General features: G+C 42.5%; 1 long non-coding RNA gene across 1 annotated transcript in view; it reads left to right on the top strand.

Moving 5' to 3' along the window:
- Window positions 1-20338, top strand: part of LOC145518749 (uncharacterized) — a 78948-nt gene that overhangs the window by 16388 nt on the left and 42222 nt on the right. The window contains exons 3-4 of the long non-coding RNA XR_014063258.1: window positions 7145-7308; window positions 8523-8587. This is a non-coding gene — a long non-coding RNA (uncharacterized LOC145518749). The remainder of the gene's footprint in view (window positions 1-7144; window positions 7309-8522; window positions 8588-20338) is intronic.

Consider the following 20338-nt stretch of genomic DNA (forward strand, 5'->3'; position numbering starts at 1 on the left):
ACACCCTGAGGTCATGCTGTCTCTACACCCATTCTATAGATGCGGAAACTGAGGTCCATGGTGGTTAAGTCTCTTAGCGATAGTCCCACAGCCGGGCAGTGCAGAGTCAAGGTGAGAACTTCAGAAGCCAGGTTCCAGAGCCCTCCCTTACCCACCTCCCAGGGCTTCTGTGTATTCAGAGAAGCAGAGAGACCACCATGGGGAAGCATAAAGACGTGTTTTCGGGAGACTTCAGTGGTGGAATAAATGGTACGGTACAAACCATGCTCCAAAGAGTTGAATGGAAGGTACAGTTATAAATGTGCACCAGGGCCAAGGTGAAGACTTCAAAAGGCATGCTAAGGTGATTGAAACTTTGTCCTAAGGCGGTGGAGAGTCACTGAGGATTCTCTAGTTCAGCACTCACAGGATGGAAGCAGTCAGATCAAGCCTTGTTCTGGCAGGGAAGGAAGGTGATGAGATCCCATACAGCGTGCTGACCCCCTCAGATTATTTACTTCTGGCACTCCCTTTCCTTGGATATTCCTTTCTACTATGAAACCAGGATTTTGCTTGTTTTCTGGATTCTTTGTTTTTCCCTTTATCTTTTGAATCATAGCCGTATTTTGGTTGCATTTTCTCTGAAATAGAGAGGCAGTGTTGGGTTGTGGAAAATTGTGGTAACTTGAGTTTAATTCTGGATATCGGTGTTAACTAAGTGTAGGAATTTGTGTGAATTAGTTAGCCTTTATTTCTTTTAATTTGCTTTATTCAAGTATAGTTAATTTACAATGTTGAGTTTATTTCTGCTTTACAGCAAGGTGATTTAGATGTGTGTGTGTGTGTGTGTGTGTTAGTCTCTCAGTCGTGTCCAACTTTTTGCAAACCCCATGGACTGTAGCCCACAAGGCTCCACTGTCCATGGGATTCTCCAGGCTCCACTGTCCATGGGATTCTCCAGGCTCCACTGTCCATGGGATTCTCCAGGCATGAATACTGGAGTGGATAGCCTTTCCCTTCTCCAGGGGATCTTCCCAACCCAGGGATTAAACCTGGGGCTCCTGCATTGCCGGCAGATTCTTTACCATCTGAGCCACCCGGAAGTACGGATATACATTCTTTCCCATATTCTTTCCCACTGTGGTTTGTCACAGGATAGTGAATAGAATTCCCTGTGCTATACAGTAGGACCTTGTTGTTTACACATTCTGTACATGCGAGTTTCCATCTACTAATATCAAACTCCCGGTTCAGCACCCCAGCACCACCCTCCCCCTGGGCAACCAGTTAACCCTTCTTCAGTTCAGTTTCCTTCTTCAAAAGTCAGGAAAAAAATAAAATAAAAAGATAGTCTTCATGATGAAATGAAAAGATGTCAGTGAGTGTTTGAACAGAGTGAAGATCCATAAAATAGCGGTTGGCACTGTGCTGAGAACAAGACGCAACAGAGAATATCCACCCAATCCTTTCCTAAGGACACACAGGTACAGATGGCAAGGAGGGCCAGGGGCCCTCAGACAGTCGGCGAAGGGCAGAGCAGGGCTGTGACTCCACTCTGATTTCATTATGAAGCCCGCCATCTTGTTTACTGTAGCAGAAGTGACGTGAAGCAAAAGTCGCTCAGTCGTGTCCGACTCTTTCTGACCTGATGGACTATACCATCCATGGGATCTCCAGGCCAGAATACTGGAGTGGGTAGCTGTTCCCTTCTCCAGGGGATCTTCCCAACCCAGGGGTCGAACCCATGTCTCCCACCTTGCAGGCGGATTTTTCCACTTTCGCATGACATATAGAATAGCACAAAAATCCCTCCACATGAAAGTCAAGAACCTCAAACAGACACCAAATAGATTTTTCCACCCTCATAACTCCTTAGCTCTTGTGGACATAAGCCTCCTCCATATCCAGTCAGCTCACTCTTCCATTGCTCCAGCATGCCTTGAATTTTCATAACGGTCATATACTTGGGGTCTTACAGGTGGTCTCCTATTTTTAACACTTGGTGAGTGCCCTGTGTTTGTGGAATGCAGAGATGATCTTATACAAGACCAAAGGCACTGAATTCACACACACACACATGACCTTTATTTCCCTGTACCCTCACTTAGCTAATTCCGTGCTGAAAATGGAAAGCGTGGCTTCTTCCACATTCTTTGTTATCACAGCTACTCTTTTAATTCACCCAACTGTAAGTCCACAACAGCTATCACTCTGAGGGTACCAGGAGTACATAACTCCCTTTACTAATTTAATCTTATTTTCAACTTTTAGAGACCCCTGGAATACAAGGCCTTGGAGAAGGGAATGGCAACCCACTCTAGTATTCTTGCCTGGAGAATCCCCATCGACAGAGGAGTCAGGCAGGCTATAGTCCATGGGATCGCCAAGAGTTGGACACAACTGATCGACTAACACTAGGCACTAGATATACAAAGCCAGACCCAACTGCATGAAGCTGGGAAATGAGTCGAAATCTTGGGAGACTAAGATATAAAGCAACGGTTCTTTCTCTTCTTGATGACAAACTGAAGACTCAGAACCTGCCAGGAACGCAAGGTCCTTCTAGAGTCCCTCTGATGGAAAGGAAACGTCATATCAGCCCTGATATTGACCAGAGGGTGTGGGGGTGTAGTGTGGGGACACAAGCAGGCTTTAATCTAATAAGAAAAACATAACTTTGAAGTGACGGAGACCATACAAAATGGCTCAAGAAGCAGGCCAATCAAGAAGACCCAAGTCAGAGAGTCTGAGCGCCGTAAGCCTCAGCGAGTGCGACTCAGTGCAGCAGGTGGGCCAGATAGAAAGAGCCGACTGTCCAAAAGGCAGAGGCCACTGAGTGTTTGACAAAGATGCTGATTTTTTTGTCCAACAAAAAAAATCCACTAAGGACGCTGGGAAAGAGAAAGAGAGAGAAAGCGGGCAGCTCACGGGCAGGCACAAACGTAATTACAGCTACTGCATTGTTTTTTTTCCTAAAGTAGTTATTTGTGGTGCCTCCAAACTCTAATGTGTTTTTATATTGCAGCCCGTCATGATTGGGGCAGGCTGCTTGACATTTGCAAGGTTCTATTGCTATTAAAAAGAATGATGTTATCGAGAGGCAAGCGAGGCAACAAAGCAAAATTAATTAACGCCACCATCTAACAAAGCAAAATAAATTAAATGATGGTTGACTTGCATTGTGTACTTCTAAACGGTGACTGAAGGGAAACCAAAGCTTTTAACCCCCTCTGCTCTGAGCGCAGTGCCGTGGCGGAGCAGCCACCATTGCGAACGGAGGACTGTCTGCCTGGCGCTTGCAGACAGGCGGGCCAATGGGCGAGTCATTAGCACCCTTCAATTATAAAACCGCTGCCTTTGCAGGCAGCAGACAGAACACAGTAGGGAATATTTTTCCTAAATCTATGTGGCCTCCCAGCACCCTTGAAAGATATATTATTAGTTTTGCCACATGTGGAACACGAGTGAGGACAAAGCCGCTGATAAATTTGAAACCAGTTGGAGTCCCTCACGCCCTCAGATTCCTTGGGTTGTGTGATCACAATGACCTGTCACTCTGCACACACCAGGGTACCAGCCATAGAACAAAAGTTGTGTGAAACTACCTCAGAAAGGTGGCTTTCCAGAAAGACCCTGAAGTGAAAAGTGTGTCAAAGTGTCCAACTCCTTGCCACCCGATAGACTGTAGCACGCCAGGCTCCTCAGTCCATGGGACTCTCCAGGCAAGAATACTGGAGTGGATTGCCATTCCCTTCTCCAGGGGATCATCCCCGTCCACTCCGAGCCCCAGGGATCAAACCTGGGTCTCCTGTGTTGCAGGCAGATTCTTTAACATTTGAGCCACCAGGGAAATCCTCTGGTTGGCATAGAAATGAACATATCATAAGTCAGTCGTTAAATGACGCTTTGTTGAGAGCATGCTCTATGACCAGAACTGTGTTTTTACCAATGTTGAGGGACATAACAGAAATATAAGCCACGGTGGGGGCTTCCCTCATGGTCCGATTGGGCCGGGGTCCAACCCCTGGTCAGGGACCTAGAGCTCACATGCCACAACTGAAAGATTCCAGAAGCCACAACTAAAACCCAGCTCAGTGAAAGAAATAAATAAATATTTTTTTTAAAAAAAGCTACAGTCCATGGAAACTTTGTAATCTGGTTGGGATGGTGAGATCTGATCAGGTGCAACAAACAGAACAAGATAGTCTTATGCATAAATATACACGCATAGAAAGATATTTAGGTATAATTTTATCAATATACATATAGAGAGATATAAATAGCTGCACTGTTAGATCCAATAAAGCTGATTTCTTCAGCTTGGGAAGGAATTCACCCACTGCTTCATGTTTCTAACATATTTTGCATTTCTTCAAAGCACTTAGTTTTTGATTATCACAACATGACTCTAAAAGTAAATGAAGGAATGAGGAGATAGGACAGCCATTAAAGTCTTCATGTTATGGAAAGTTAGTCATAGACAGGGTGAGGTTAAGCTACCTATGAGACCTAAAGACTAGCAAGTGGTTACAGTAGCACACACGTTGCTGATTTTGCATAAAATTTAAGTATCAGTGAGAAGATGGAGATCGCTTTGGGCTAAGAAAGTCAGGATATTTTGCAGAGGCAAAAGTAGGGACAAGGTACTCTAGGGAGCGGACAGAGACTAAAGCTAAGACATTTCCTTGCCCTGTTCTGCTCTCGGGGACCGTGCTCAAGGAAACCGATCATACCTGATATTACCCTCTGCTCCTTACCGTATTCCAAGGAGTATAGCAGATGCTTGGGTCTTTTCTATCAGCAATGAAATAGCAGTGATTGCTTACTACATCCATATAAATTCAGTTTCAAAGCAAAAAAAAAAAAAAAAAAATGCACCTGTATTTACACATTAATGAGGAATGAGTTTCTCTTAAAGTCCAAACAATAACTGCAAAGTAAAGATCAATGACATTTCCATTTCTCAGGAAATTTCAGTGCTCAGTTAATCCCTGTACCTATTGCCAAAGTAAACACTACCTTTTAGGGGAACTTACTTTTAAAGGCCATGGTGCAAGGAAACAAGATGTACAGTTTCTATTGCCCTATTGGGAAATTTCTAGAATTTATTAAAAAAAAACAGAAATGCTTATTGAAACAATGGAAAAAACAGGCGCATAATATCTTCAAGTGCCTAGGTGTATACCAATTACCAGTTAGTCAATTGTTGCTCAAAGAGAACAAAGATAAGCAAATATGAACTTTGGGATGATGGTCATTGTTATTAGGTGGCACTCATTAAGCTCAACACCCCTGATGGTATATTTTAGGAGATATAAATTTAAACCTAGGCCATCCTTTCCAGAAGTCTGTTTTCTAAAACAAACATATGTATATTTACATATATATTAGTTCAGTTCAGTCGCTCAGTCATGTTCGACTCTTTGTGACCCCATGGACTGCAGCACACCAGGCCTCCCTGTCCATCACCAACTCCTGGAGTTTACTCAAACTCATGTCCATTGACTCGGTGATGCCATCCAACCATCTCATCCTCTGTCGTCCCCTTCTCCTCCTGCCTTCAATCTTTCCCAGTTCTTCTTCCCTTTATGTCATAAGGGTGGTGTATCTGAGGTTATTGATATTTCTCCCAGCAATCTTGATTCCAGCTTGTGCTTCATCCAGCCCAGCATTTCTCATGATGTACTTTGCATATAAGTTAAATAAGCAGAGTGACAGTATACAGCCTTGACGTACTCTTTTCCCTGTTTGGAACCAGCCTGTTGTTCCATGTCCTGTTCTTACTGTTGCTTCCTGACCTGCATACAGATTTCTCAGGAGGCAGGTCAGGTGGTCTGGTATTCCTATCTCTTCAAGAATTTTCCACAGTTTGTGATGACCCACACAGTCAAAGGCTTTGGCATAGTCAATAAAGCAGAAGTAGATGTTTTTCTGGAACTCTCTTGCTTTTTCAATGATCCAACAGATGTTATTAATTTGATCTCTGATTCCTCTGCCTTTTCTAAATCCAGCTTGAACATCTGGAAGTTCATGGTTCACATACTGTTGAGGCCTGGCTTGGAGAATTTTGAGCATTACTTTAGTAGTGTGTGAGATAAGTGCAATTGTGCGGTAGTTTGAGCACTCTTTGGCATTGCCTTTCTTTGGGATTGGAATGAAAACTGACCTTTTCCAGGCCTGTGGCCACTGCTGAGTTTTCCAAATTTGCTGGCATATTGAGTGTAGCACTTTCACAGCATCATCTTTTAGGATTTGAAAGAGCTCAACTGGAATTCCATCACCTCCACTAGCTTTGTTTGTAGTGATGCTTCCTAAGGCCCACTTGACTTCATATTCCAGGATGTCTGGCTCTAGGTGAGTGATCATACCATCATGATTATATGGGTCGTGAAGATCTTTTTTGTATAGTTCTATGTATTGTTGTTACCTCTTCTTAATATCTTCTGCTTCTGTTAGGTCTATACCATTTCTGTTCTTTATTGTGCCCATCTTTGCATGAAATGTTCCCTTGCTATCTCTAATTTTCTTGAAGAGATCTCTAGTCATATTCCCATTATATAAACATATATATACGTAACATATATATACATAAAATATAAATCATCTATATGTTTTCATTTCTTCAAATATATTTTTATATCTCTTTTCTTTTTCCAGAACAAATTGTTTGTATTAAGATGTATTAAGTTTATCCAGTAATAAAATGTGTAGTTTAAGGAGATAATGTGATCTTGAGGTATCCTTCTTTGTCAAGTAAGTCTCTCCATGTGGGCTTAAAGTCAGAAGATAAATGTGACTTAGTTTCAACCCAGTTGAGGTCCTAATTTAGAAATTAAAGTGCCTCAGTTTCACTACCTGTAAAATGGACATAATTATTATAAAGAATTCCATAATGGCTTATATGATGAAACATTTATAAATTATCACAAGCATATGTGAAATATTAATAATAATAACAAAGCATTTGCTGCTCTGATGACAGTTGTGTCTCTGATTTTTTCATCTTCTCAAATAGGAAATAGTACAAATTTATCTCTATTTTATATTTATTTTCTCTTTTATTAGATTGAAAGTATTTGATATTTCAAAGATTATCTTAGTTTTATAATTACAGAGGTTAAAAGTTAACAAAGTTTAAAAATCCACTTGTTTTTTTTGAATATAGAGAAAGTACCTTCAGGACTGTTGTTCGCTGTCAGAGGAGACTGCCCTGGAACTTGAGATGCGTTTACTTTCACCCACCCACCAAATGGAGAGCTGGCTTGTGTGTAGCACCACTTTCTTCCTGTACAGGTCGTTCAGCATCTCCGCATAGATGAGCTCATCCAGGTAGACATGTAATTATAAACCCCACTGTTGTATGCTGTGTAGTTATACTCATCCTTCACCCCTTCACTCACTCACACACACATTTCAATGTAACCTATTGACTAGTTGAGGTTTGGTTATGTCCACTCCCGGTTTCCTGCCTCTTTCTGCCTGGAAAAAGGCAGATTTGGTGTCATAGTCACTGTTTCCAAGAACTGTCACTGATTATACAATGTAACCGAGTATATTTGAAAACTATAGAGCATTATGCATTTTCCGTTAGTGTTACCTCGGCCCCTTGCTTTCATGATTGTATAATCTTCCATCTTAAATAAAAATCAGATTATACCAGTTTTACTGTGCCTTTAAAATTCTTCAGTAAAAGAATTTGATGTTACTCATTCATGAATGTTTCTACAGAGATCTTCCTTTAATTACACCCAAGGATTTTTTAAGACTCTCTTAAAAATGCAGATAACAGATAGGTTATATCACTTCACTTAGTTATATCTCATACTTCGATTTCCAATTTGCTTTTTAAAAGCTTTACTTTTGAGGGGAGCTGATTTTTGGCATTTTCCATATAAACAATTTTCTAATGAGAGCATCATTTGAACATGAAAGATGCTCATCTTTCATGAAAACATATCTGTTCCTGGGACTGAATTAACAGGAAAATTGGGTTTCAAGCTTGGCTGAGACAAGTTTTGGAAGACCTGTTTTGTTAATTGATTGATTTTGAGAAGTCTGTTTGATTTATCGTTTAGTCCTATGTATTTTGGGAGAGAACTTCTCCCTTCAAAACGCACGTCCACAGCCACCCTGTAGTGAGTTAGTGAAAGGTGTCCACTTATACACAGCAGAAAAGGAATGTAATGAGTCAGAAAGGGATGTGTTTTATGCAGTAAGCACTTTCCACACTCTTTCCTGCACCGCTACATTTATGCTGAAATGGTCCATTTATTTTAATCCTAAATAGGGTCCCTAGACAGAAGCTGAGAATGGAAGGGAAGTAAAAGGAAAAAGAAAAGGATTTCTATTTCAGAACAAACTTAATTCAGAATAAGGAAAAAAAAAACAGAAACTCACAACACTCATTCAGCCTTTGGTAGAATTGAATTTTTATCGCTATGGCGCCTACTCTTTGCTTTATAGGAGTTTACTTTCAGAGCTTCCTCCACCTCGATAGGCCCATAACTAAATAAATCATCCTCTGTCTCTCTTCCCACCCGCAGGTTTCCATTGTAGTCCTGTATCTTGGAAGAGTGATGGAAGGTCAAGTTAAAACCATATCTTAAAGGTACATGCCTCCATTTGGGTTCTGAAAGGAGACTATCAGTAGCGCATGAAAAATCATCTTGTATTCACCCCGTTGGGGACCATGTGCAGAGTTACAAAAACAACCTCCACGCTCATAAACCAGCCCAGTCACAGTCAGAAGAGGAAGATTAATCAAGATAGATGTTAAGAAGGTTAACACTGTCAGGCACCAACCCTCTCGATAATGTCCAACAAGATTAAAAAACTCGCTAAATTAATATAAGCAGACAGTGGCGGAACACAGAGCAAACTCAGGACCTGGTCAGATCCGACTACGACGATTAGGTGGACATATTCGCAATGGCGCTAGTGGTAAAGAATCACTTGCCAATGTGGGAGATTCAGGAGACTCAGGTTTGATCCCTGGGTCTAAAAGATCCCCTAGAGGAGGGAATGGCAACCCACTCTAGTATTCATGCCTGGAAAATTCCATGGACAAAGGACAGAGGAGCCTGGTGCGCTACAGTCCATGGGGTCATGAAGAGTCAGACACAACTGAGCAACTGAGCAAACACCCTCATCTCCTGAAAGGTTATCTGCTAAAATCCAGCACTTGTTGAGGACAGTTTGGAGGTAGTGTAACCAGTCTCCCTTACCTTTATAACGGTACCTGTACATGAGGTGGACTTTTGTCATTTTCCCAGAGTATAAACTCATTCCTATTTTGGAGGAATCTCCATTGTGAAAGTGTTTGTGGAAGTTATACTTTCTTATATAACTGAAAAAGGAGACCAAACAGTCCATTTCCTCATCTCTGAGAGTTAAGGTGCCAACGTATGACCTGGAATAGAACAACTGCATGCTTTCAACAAAAGCTCTGAAACCTGAACATGAGATTTGAAGTGAGAGTTAGAATCCATATGTCGTATCAGCGTGGAGTGGGGAAGGTGCTGGTAAAATTCTGAGCAGTGGTAGCTGGAATCTCCAAAAGTAGTGGAGAATAGTGCTGATGGTAGCCCCTTCACGAGGTCTTTTCTCTAGTAGAACACTTTTGTTTCCACCGCTAAGCTTTCCTTGGCTAACACTCATTTTAATGGGCCTCTGCTTGTTTCTATGAGCTGCTAAATAATGTTCCAAGAAGTTCGCTTTCGGATTAACTTAGTATAGTCGTTGTGTTCTCTTGGTTACACTCATGTATCCAGGGCATGGGCTGTAGAAAACAACCACAGAAACACATGATGGAGGAGACAGTAGCCAAAGCCTTTATAAAGGTAAGGGAGATGAAGAAGCAAGCTTCCTGCGCTTAAAAAAGATTGTATGTGAAGAGACTTACATATACAGTTAAAGAATGAACAGAAGCAATGGGATGATGGAATTCAGGGTCTTAAAATCCACTTATCAGCCAGATGCAGATGGCCTTACAGAATAATGATGTGATCTGCCCAGGACTCACAGTCTCTGCAGGGAGAGAACCCCTTCTCAGTTTGGGATGTGGTCCTATAAAATGCATTATGTACTCTGACATGGTAAGCAATATATGGCACAGTTTCTCCATAGGTAGAATATAGGCTTCCAGGATCCGAGGGACAGAAGTGTAGATCCTCACTCTCACAGAAATGACCAATTTACAGTTTTTGTTCCCATTCAACTTCCTGAGTAATCAGGCAAGATCTTCCACTGATCCAACAGTGCTTGTGTTAAGTCAGTCTGAGACTGCTAAGTAACTCAGGCACCTTAAACTCATGAGTATACCAGCTAAAATATAATAGTAATATTGTTGTCTTCTTTCTGTTATTGACACTGACTATGAGGGAGGGTTAGGGTTCCTGACTCTGAGGCAGGGTTAGGATCCCCTGTATAGAGCAGAGGGGCCTGGAAATGGAATTCAGAGGAGTCTTCAGTGAAACAGTGTCAGACTTTACTTTTTTGGGCTCCAGAATCACTGCTGATGGTGACTGCAGCCATGAAATTAAAAGACGATTACTCCTTGGAAGGAAGGTCTATGGCCAACCTAGATAGCATGTTTAAAAGCAGAGACATTACTTTGCCAACAAAAGTCCGTCTAGTCAAGGCTATGGTTTTTCCAGTGGTCATGTATGGATGTGAGAGTTGGATGGTGAAGAAAGCTGAGCACCGCAGAATTGATGCTTTTGAACTGTGGTGTTGGAGAAGACTCTTGAGAGTTTCTTGGACTGCAAGGAGATCCAATCAATCCATCCAAAAGGAGATCAATCCTGGGTGTTCATTGGAAGGTCTGATGTTGAAGCTGAAGCTCCAATACTTTGGCCACCTCATGCGAAGGGTTGACTCATTGGAAAAGACCCTAATGCTGGGGAGGATTGGGGGCGGGAGGAGAAGGGGACGACAGAGGATGAGATGGTTGGATGGCATCACCGACTCGATGAACATGGGTTTGGGTAGACTCCGGGAGTTGGTGATGGACAGAGAGGCCTGGCGTGCTGCGATTCATGGGGTCGCAGAGTCGGACACGACTGAGCGACTGAAGTGAACTGAACTGAACTCAGTGCATCTCAGTATATTAGCCTGCCCAGTGGCAAAAGATATCAGGACATAGAGAGGGTCACCAAAACCTGGGATTTCCATACTGGGTGAGAAGCCTGAGCAAATGTGGTGCTGGGCAAAGGCAAAGAGAGCATGAGCTGGTATGAAGAAGGAAAGGACTAAATACCAGTGATGCTTCATTGCCTGAAATCCAGAAGTTCAGCAGATTTATCCACAAAGTCTCTTCTTGCGCATGTGTGCATTTACATGTTTCAATTTCCCTGTTTGTTTCATTCCCCACCCCCCCCACCCCTGCCGCTACCGTTTATACAGGATGCATTGGCTGCAGCTAACTCTGCAACTTGTTCCATAGGCTTCAGAATATGTAACCACAATCATGGCAGGCTAAGAGAAGGCATGACCTTGACCCAGAAAGCCGTCACTTGGAGCCATAAGCTGATACTGATGAGAATTTGAATGGTCTCTCTTTAGGAATGGAAAGGGGATATTTTTGGTTGCCCATAGAGTGACATTATGTTGGGAGAGTTATTGTTTCCATCTAATTGTGAGAAGAAATATGTATTTGGAGATTGGGTAACTAAAAGGTTGAATGTGGTAAACAGTAGTTACCCAGGATAGAAATTACAGGGAATTCTCATCGCAGAGCATTCCCCACCTGGTGGGTCCATTCACAGACATAGCATCCCCACTGGGCGGGTCCATTCACAAACATAGCATCCCCACTGGGCGGGTCCATTCACAGATGTAGCATCCCCACTGGGCGGGTCCATTCACAGACATGGCACCCCCACTGGGCGGCTCCATTCACAGACATAGCATCCAGCGGCAAAGGTGCTGATGGACCACAGGAGCATCAGCTTCTAGCCCTGAGGGCAGAGCCTGAGGGGTTACCCCAACCAGAATGAATTCATCGGTGCAGGGTGACCTCAGCTGTGGTCCCTAGTATCTCATCTTTGCATTCCTGTCCATTTTCTGAACCTGATTTTTCAATAACTCACTATTTGTAGAGACCACTCGCCATATCTCCAATGTCTTAAATTTATATTCTGTTTATATGAATGAGTTGGTTTCCATAGTCTTTATCAAGAACTCCTCACAAGCACACAGATATGCTATCTGGGGTCCAGCATTCTTCTGTCTACAGTGATTTCAGTTGGAAAGAAAAATATCCAGTGCTATGATTAAGAGAAGGAAAGATGAAAACTGTGTGCATGTGTATGTGTGTTAATGTATAAAAATCAGGGTAGTGGTTACCAAAGGAGAAGGGAGATGTTCAGTTCAGTCACTCAGTCGTGTCCGACTCTCTGCGACCCCTTGGAATGCAGCACGCCAGGCCTCCCTGTCCATCACCAACTCCTGGAGGTTACTCAAACTCATGTCCATTGAGTTGGTGATGCCATCCAACCATCTCATCCTCTGTTGTCCCCTTCTCCTCCTGCCTTCAGTCTTTCCCAGGGAGATGGGGGACAGCAAAATGAGTAACGGAGGTCAACTATGGGGATGGCTGGCAACAAAACTATTGGTGGTGAGCACACTATAGTGTGTACAGAAGTTCAAATATAATGCACACATGAAACGATGTTATAAACCAGCTTTGAGGTGAGGTGTTGGTCACTCAGTCATGTCCGACTCTTTGTGACCCCATGAACTGTGTAGCATGCCAGGCTCCTCTGTCCACAGAGTTCTCCAGGCAAGAATACTGGAGTGGGTTGCCACACCTTTCTCCAGGGGATCTTCCTGACCCAGGGATCAAACCTGGGTCTCCTGCATTGCCAGCAGATTCTTTACCATTTGAGCCACCGGAGGAGCTGGTATTACCTCCATAAAAAAGAAATGTTAATAAAAGGAAAGTGAACCCCAGTTTATTTAAAAACAAAAGAGCCAATTTTTTTTTAAGACACTTAAAAGATATAATTGGTTAAACTACTCTTAGTGGATTTCTATAGTGTGTGCTGGACAAAATAAGGAACAGCACAAAGCAACACAGAACATCTCCCCTTTCCAAGCTGCTTGCTACCCGGGTGTCTGTTTTCTTAACAAGCTCCTCTGACAACCTCCCCAGAAAGGAAAGTGGAAAAGGAAATATCTCATTATGTCTCCTGGGATTTGCCTTAAGAAACACTTCTGTCCCACTAGTCACAGGATAACTAGTTTCTGCCCACACCTCTCCTTCTGTCTCTCTGTCTCTCTCTGTCTGTGTCTTTCTCTCTGTCTCTCTCTGGCTGCCCGCCCCCCAACCTCCATGCCCTCCTCCCCGCCTCTAGGCAAATCCCTGTCAGAACCCAGGACTATCTGCCTTGGAATCCCAAGTACCCTCTCCTCTCGGCAGTAGGTGATGCTGAGCCTAGATTCGGAACCACAATCCTGGCCAAATCCTCTCTGTTCTCCTAGCAAACCGGGCTGTGATGCTAAATGCCTAACAAAGAACTCATTACATGCATTAACATATGATATTGCTCTGTGACAACCTAGAGGGGTGGGGTGGGGTGGGGAGGCAGGTGGAAGGGTGGTTTAAGAGGGAGGGTAGGATCTGGGGTACATCTCGGGAAGGGGAGATGTACCTGTGGCTGATTCATGTTGAGGTAGGGCAGAAACTGTCACAATATTGTAAAGTAATTATCCTCCAATTAAAAATAAAATTTTAAAAAAGAACATTAAATTCAGAGGTAGATGTCCTGTCTCTTCAAGGTTGCAAACAGACATTTCTTAAACATTTTGCAGAAAAGCCTGCAAAAAAAGGGGAGAAATCGTGAAAGCTCATCTCTGCTAAGACTTTCAGTCAACCAACTTACAGAGCTAAGCATTAATGCATTTCTCAGTTCTTTCACACTGCACACTGGTGATTTTCTGGCTATAAGTTATAACAAAGTTTATCATTCAAATGACCCCCTAAAGTGCAAGTTGTCTTAGAGGAATAGTGTCTAATATGTCTATTTTTCTGGAAAAGGAAAGAAAAAAGAAAGCTGAATAATATGAAAAAGAAACAGGAGGAAAAATTAAAAACACAAGTAGCAGTGGTTTGAGCCCCAGTGGAAAACATACATTTATTGGGAGGAATTCTCAGCAGGAACAGTGGAAATCTTACATTTTCTAGTTCAATTACAACATCAGGATCTTAGATATTGGTAAGAGGCTTGTTTCCAAGAGTTCTGATACTGAATCAATATGGTCCTAAGTGATGCATTAAAAGTACTGCAGAAAATGTCCTACTATTTTTAATAAATTGTTCCAGGGCTTCAGTGTATTTTTTTCTTACACATTTAGTCATTGTTTAAATTACTGTGTCACTGAAATGAAATCATGAATGTTGGGGATTTAGGTAAAAATAATTTTGCAATTTGTAAGCCAGCCAGTCTGACAGTTTGGTCTGATTTCCACAGAGGGGTGAGGTACCATCAACTGATGACACACGATGGCTTCTCCCAGAAAATTCTCATATCAGCGATTTGTGATAAAAATGCACTGTGTTGTCCTTTAAATTCAAATTTGAGAATAGTGTCCAGATACTAGCACAGATATTAGAATGTGTTTATTTATGACTTTTACTGGGACTGCACTGTGCCAGGCAACACTCCCACATTGTACGCTGTTTGGCCTTTGGCAAAGGAATGAATCTAATCTGCGTGCTACCCAGCATATTAGGAAATGTCCCGTAGTCCTTCCCAGACTCCCAGATGACAGCCATCTCTTTATTGTGAAATGAGGCTGTTCACTCCATAATTACAAATAAGGCTTAGAACTAAATACCTCTGAGAGTAAAACCTATTGACTTGAACCTCTCATGATACCTTTGAAGAAACACGGAGAAATGGCCTGGCCCACGGTGAGCTTGAGCGGAGATGAAATATGTGAAGCATTTTGACATAATATCTTGTACATACAGTAGTAGGTAGTGAATAAAATGTTCTTAAATTAATTAAAGAGTAGGCTATACTCAGTGGTAAAAAATCTGCCTGCCAATGCAGGAGACACAGGAGATGCAGTTTCGACCCCTGGGTCAGGAAGATCCTCTGCAGGAGGGCATGGCAACCCACTCCAGTGTTCTTGCCTGGAGAATCCCATGGAAAGAGGAGCCTGATGGGCTGCAGTCCGTGGAGTGGCAAAGAGTCAGACACAACTGAGCGACTGAGCACACACATACAGCACACAAACGCTGTATAATTTTAAACAAGTATTTTACATTTGCACTGTTTAGGTCGATGTTCAGAAACAGAAGACCACAGAATATCCTGTAGGTCAATCCTATTGGAGAAAGAAAAGAGACCACTTAATATCATCTGTAGTGAATGAGAAGCAGAAGAGAGTGAGTCATGAAAGACCCCAATAAAGAGAACAATGAATGGTCTCTTGCTTGATTCTGCCCCATTTGTGCCTTCGGTTTCCTGCCAAAGTATTTTTCCAGCTTCCTCATGCATCAGTACGTTAGAAGGCATTATTGTCTCCATTTTTTCAGAGAGTAAACTGAGGCATTGAGCAGCAGCAGCCTTTGCCTCCAGGGAGACATTCCTCAGGCAAGGTCAGCAGAACACAAGACTATGAAACAGGAGGATTTATAAATGCTTAGCTGAGCCATGATGAGCCTACCCAAAGAGGTTTCCTGGCAAGGGTGATGTGATCTCAGAAAGGACTTGCTGCCTGAAGTCCAAGAAGGGAGGTTTCTTGGCTTCACAAAGGAAACATGGACTGTCAGCATCCTCAGAGAGTAATCGGATAGAAATGTTGTTTGGCAGTAAGATCTTTGAGGAAAATTTTATGAAAGACATTCTGGCCTTTGGGTTGTTAGTAGTTTAAGATGATGATATCCTAGAAGTGCAACTTTTAATAATGAAATGTTTGTGAATGTCAATTTTGTCACTTCCTTTGGACCTTATTTTGGGGCTTCCCTGGTAGCTCAGACAGTAAAGAATCTGCCTGCAATGCAGGAGACCCATGCTCGATACTTGGGTCGGGAGATCCCCTGGAGAAGGGAATGGCAGCCCACTCCAGTAGTCTTTCCTGGGAAATCTCATAGACAGAGGATTTGTTATAAATTGTTTGCTTTCCTAATTCAATTCATCAGACATCTCTTAGCACCTTGTTCCGTGGAGGCTGGAGAGTCAGATATAAAGATCTCAGGAAACCTCAGACCTTGACATACACATAACCTAGACCCTAAAATAGGCTACAAGATTCCCACAAACCATTCATGTTTAAATTTCCGAAGCTGAAAAAGTTCTGCATGAGTGTTAGAAACATTGGAATGACCCCAACCAGGAGTGCAAAATAATATGTCTCAAAAGCACCCTGGTGCCTTGCAAGGGTGAGTGAAATCTTTCATGAGAAAGGAAGATACAGGGACTTCCCTGGTGGTCCAGTGGCTAAGACTCTGAGCTCCCAATACAGGGGGACCAGGTTCAATCCCAACTCAGGGAAATAAATCCCACAACTAAGATCCCACATGCCACAGCTAAGACTCAGTGCAGCCAAATAAGTAAAATAAATGTTAGGAAAAGAAGATGCAGCAGCAGAAGTCATCCTGTTAGTGGTAAAGAATGGTGGATCCTTCTGCTCGTGAGAAAGGTGTTCAGAGACCAGCTCCTGGCTCCCAGGGAGGCTGCAGGTTCCATGCTGCCCTGTAATGTCAGATCGACATGCCCACCTCTTCTGAGTCAGAAGCCACTTAAGCATTTACAAATTACCTTGCAAATGAAGTACATGTACTCATTTCAGGATGACAGGCAGAGTTTGCAAATCTCTTTTCCTTCTTGCTTAATCCCTGGATTTTACCTATACTCCGAATGCAAGTAATGCCCATTAGTCAATTAATAGGCTGTTAAATGACAATAGTTCCGGGCAATTTAATTACTGTTGGTAAAATAAGAAATGAATGATTGCATGTCAGTAACCAGCTCCAGCTCCTTTTCTTGGAACAGATTAACTTCAAATCATGATAGCTTCTTTGGAAAAAAAAAAATTTGATTGTTACCATGAATATATTAGTCGCTATTTCAGAGGTTATGGAAATTTTAGTCTTTGTGTGGCATTTCTCATCTAGGTGGGATGCAGGAAAGTTCCGACAATATTTACTTTCCAATAAAATAACATTAACTATATTTAAATAAACTAGAACTGGTGGGGGAAAAATTAAGTCAAGAATGAGCATTTTTTGGTTTTCTGTTCAGTGTTAGTCTTCCTAAGCACCTGTCATCGATTTCAGACCATTCACAGTATTTTTTGTTTTAATTAACTGATTAAAATCAAGAGAAATGTCAAAGAGCAATAATTTTAGTTTCAGTGGTTATTTCATGCATTTTTAGTCCATTTGACTTAGAATATAAGCCAAAACCTTTAACCTGGTGTGTCCATGTGATCTTACTCCAATATTTTTCCTTGTTTGGTTTCTTGAGTGTCCATTTTCTCCACCTTTGTCCAAATCTGATGGCAGCAGCGACATTGTTCACTGCTTCTCTGAAGGAGTATACTAGTGCCTGGTCCAAAATAGATGCTCAACAAATATGTATGTGTTGAATAAATTGGTTGAGTAGGAGAAAAGATAGCTGAGGATAAGGTTTCCATGCCTACTTATGACTTTTAGAAGTGAACTGAGTGTGTGTGCAATAGTATGTGTATCTAAAAATAAAATACAGGAAAACTTGGAAAAATATACATCCTAGTAATGAAATGGAAGATTGAATTTCACTCCAAGGCCTGTCTATCCATAAAAGATAAATTGAAAATGAAAGGGTATGAGACAGGAAAAGGCTGAACTGGAAGCAATGAAACTGTCAATCTTCTAAACCTTCCCAAAGAAAGATTAGAAAAGGCATTGCTGGCATTTCATTTGATCATCTCAGTTGATAAATGCATTTGAGTGGCAATTAGGTGTGTTAATACCTGGGTCTACAGATGCTTTCCTTAGAGCAATTAAGATTTTTTGAAATATAACCTTCCTCGGCAATCCCCTATTATTAAATATTTATTGAAAGGCAAAGGAGATTTGCAGTAACATTTTAGAAGGGATTATAGGGTTTATAGTTTACTGGGACAAGATTCTGTAACACCCATTTTCGAAGATTGGATCTTCTTGCCTTAATTGTATTTAACTGCTTTCTTGCACCTGGAGGCAGAATTGGAGGGTGAAGTACCAACAAACACATATACATTCCCACCCATGTTAATCACCCCTTTCAGGTAACATCCATCCCCTGAAGGACCACTGTGTGGCAGGTGCACTGCTGGAATACTACACAGGCAGGCGTGTGCCCGGCCCCCCACCCCGTGTGGTGGGCCAGAATTTCATGACTGAAATCTCCTAACTGAGCTCTGCCTACAACAAAACCCTCTTCCAGAGCATCCTTCCATTTCTGAGAGCTGTCTTTCTAACATGGAGATCTGCTTCTTTCACGTCGACCTTCCTGGGATTTCTCACAGTTTACAAATTGAAATCCAAATATCCATCATTGTGGAGAGTGTCTACACGGCCTCCCTCTCCAGCTCCATGTCCAGTCAGCCTCAACTTTCTCTTCGCGCCGTGTCCTTCATGTTCACATTCATGTACCACAGCTATGGTACCTACCGTCATTTCTAGCCAGGAAGCCCTTGACTTGACCAGAACAGCCTAGTTGTAAAAGGCATAGATGCTGAAGCCAGATGCCTGGGACCAGATCTAGCTCAGCTGCATAACTGTGTGATTCAGGGCAAGTTATTTGAACGTGGTCCTGTTTTTCATCATCTGTAAAATGAGGATAACAGGAGTATCTTTCTTATATCATGAGTTAACACTGGTTAAAGTCTTACAGTAGTCCCTGCCACATGGTAAGAGCTTAGCAAATGTCAGCTGCTACTATTCCCTCGAAGTCCTGTCCTTAGAGGGAATCATCCTTTGGCCTCTACAGAGTCTCTTTTACTCTTATCACTTTCCCTCTCAATCCTCTCCTCTACATGGGCTTGATCTAAACTCTGAGCCACCTCTGCTGCTGTTGCATGCATCACCTGGCTTGAAATTCTATCTTTGTCCATCTGTCTCCCCACAAACTTGTGATCATGGCCAGAGGTCTGCTGTGTTTATGTCAGTATTCTGAGAAACCTGCTTGCTCTACACTCAACATGGTAACATAGAAGTTCCGTAAATACTTTTGAATAAATGAATGAACAAATAACAAAAGGTAAGCTGACAACACTGAAGGGCGGGCCCTTGACATCCTGCTGATGGCGCAAGCCCTTTAGTCTCAGGGCGGTGGAAGAGATCCAGGCTGGAACTGACTGTGATCACGCGGGGTTTGTTCAGGTCAGCAGTCCAGAAAGACTTCCAACTCTGTGGTTTCACTCTGTCATAGCTGATGAGGGATTCTGGGGTCGGAGTATAGCCCCAGGGACCCCCTTTTGGATTTTGGTTTCTCCTGTCTTCTGAAAGGGATCTCGGATTTCCTCTGGGTTACTGTCTCATGCCTTACAGCTTTTGCTGGGGCCAGTGTGCATGCCTGTGTATACCTGCTCAGTTGAGTCTGACTCTTTGTGATGCCGTGGCCAGACTCTCTGTCCATGGGATTCTCCAGGCAAGAATACTGGAGTGCATTGCTATCTCCTACTCCAGGAGATCTTCCTGATCCTGGGATCGAGCCCACACCTCCTGTGCCTCTTTCCTTGGCAGGCGGATTCTTTACCACTGGTGACACCTGGGAAGCCCTCCTGGGGCCAGGCAGAGCTGCTATTCTGATGAGACTGGTACAAAGCTCTGACTGGGCAGCTGACGCTGGGCATACACACCTCATTTCTTGATGCTGTCGAGTTAACCTTTGTTCCTGAATCAGAATACATCCTACCTCCCCTAGTAAGTAGTTCTATTCTTGGGCGAGTTATCTAGCCTCCAAGTTCCCTAGATTCCCAGATATAGAAGGAGGATAGTACTAATAATTATACCTACCTCACTGCACTGGTGAAAAGATAAGTCAGCATGTGTAAAGTCTTTTTTTTTTTTTGATTTTTATTTTATATTGGAGTATAGTTAACAACCCAAATAGGAAAAGAATTTGAAAAAGAACAGATACATGTAGATATGTAACTAAATCACTTTGCTGTATACCTGAAAGTAACACATGTAAAGCCTTTAAAATAAGGCCTGTGCGTGGGTGCTAAGTTGCTAAGTTATGCCCAATTCTTTGACCCCATGGGCTGTAGCCCGCCAGGCTCCTCTGTCCATGGGATTCTCCAGGCAAGAATACTGGAGTGGGTTTCCATGCCCTCCTCCAGGGGATCTTCCTGACCCAGGGATGGAACCTGCATCTCTTAT

Source organism: Giraffa tippelskirchi, chromosome 8, assembly GCF_054371585.1.
Source record: "Giraffa tippelskirchi isolate mGirTip1 chromosome 8, T2T-mGirTip1v1.2.pri, whole genome shotgun sequence".
Classification (NCBI taxonomy): domain Eukaryota; kingdom Metazoa; phylum Chordata; class Mammalia; order Artiodactyla; family Giraffidae; genus Giraffa; species Giraffa tippelskirchi.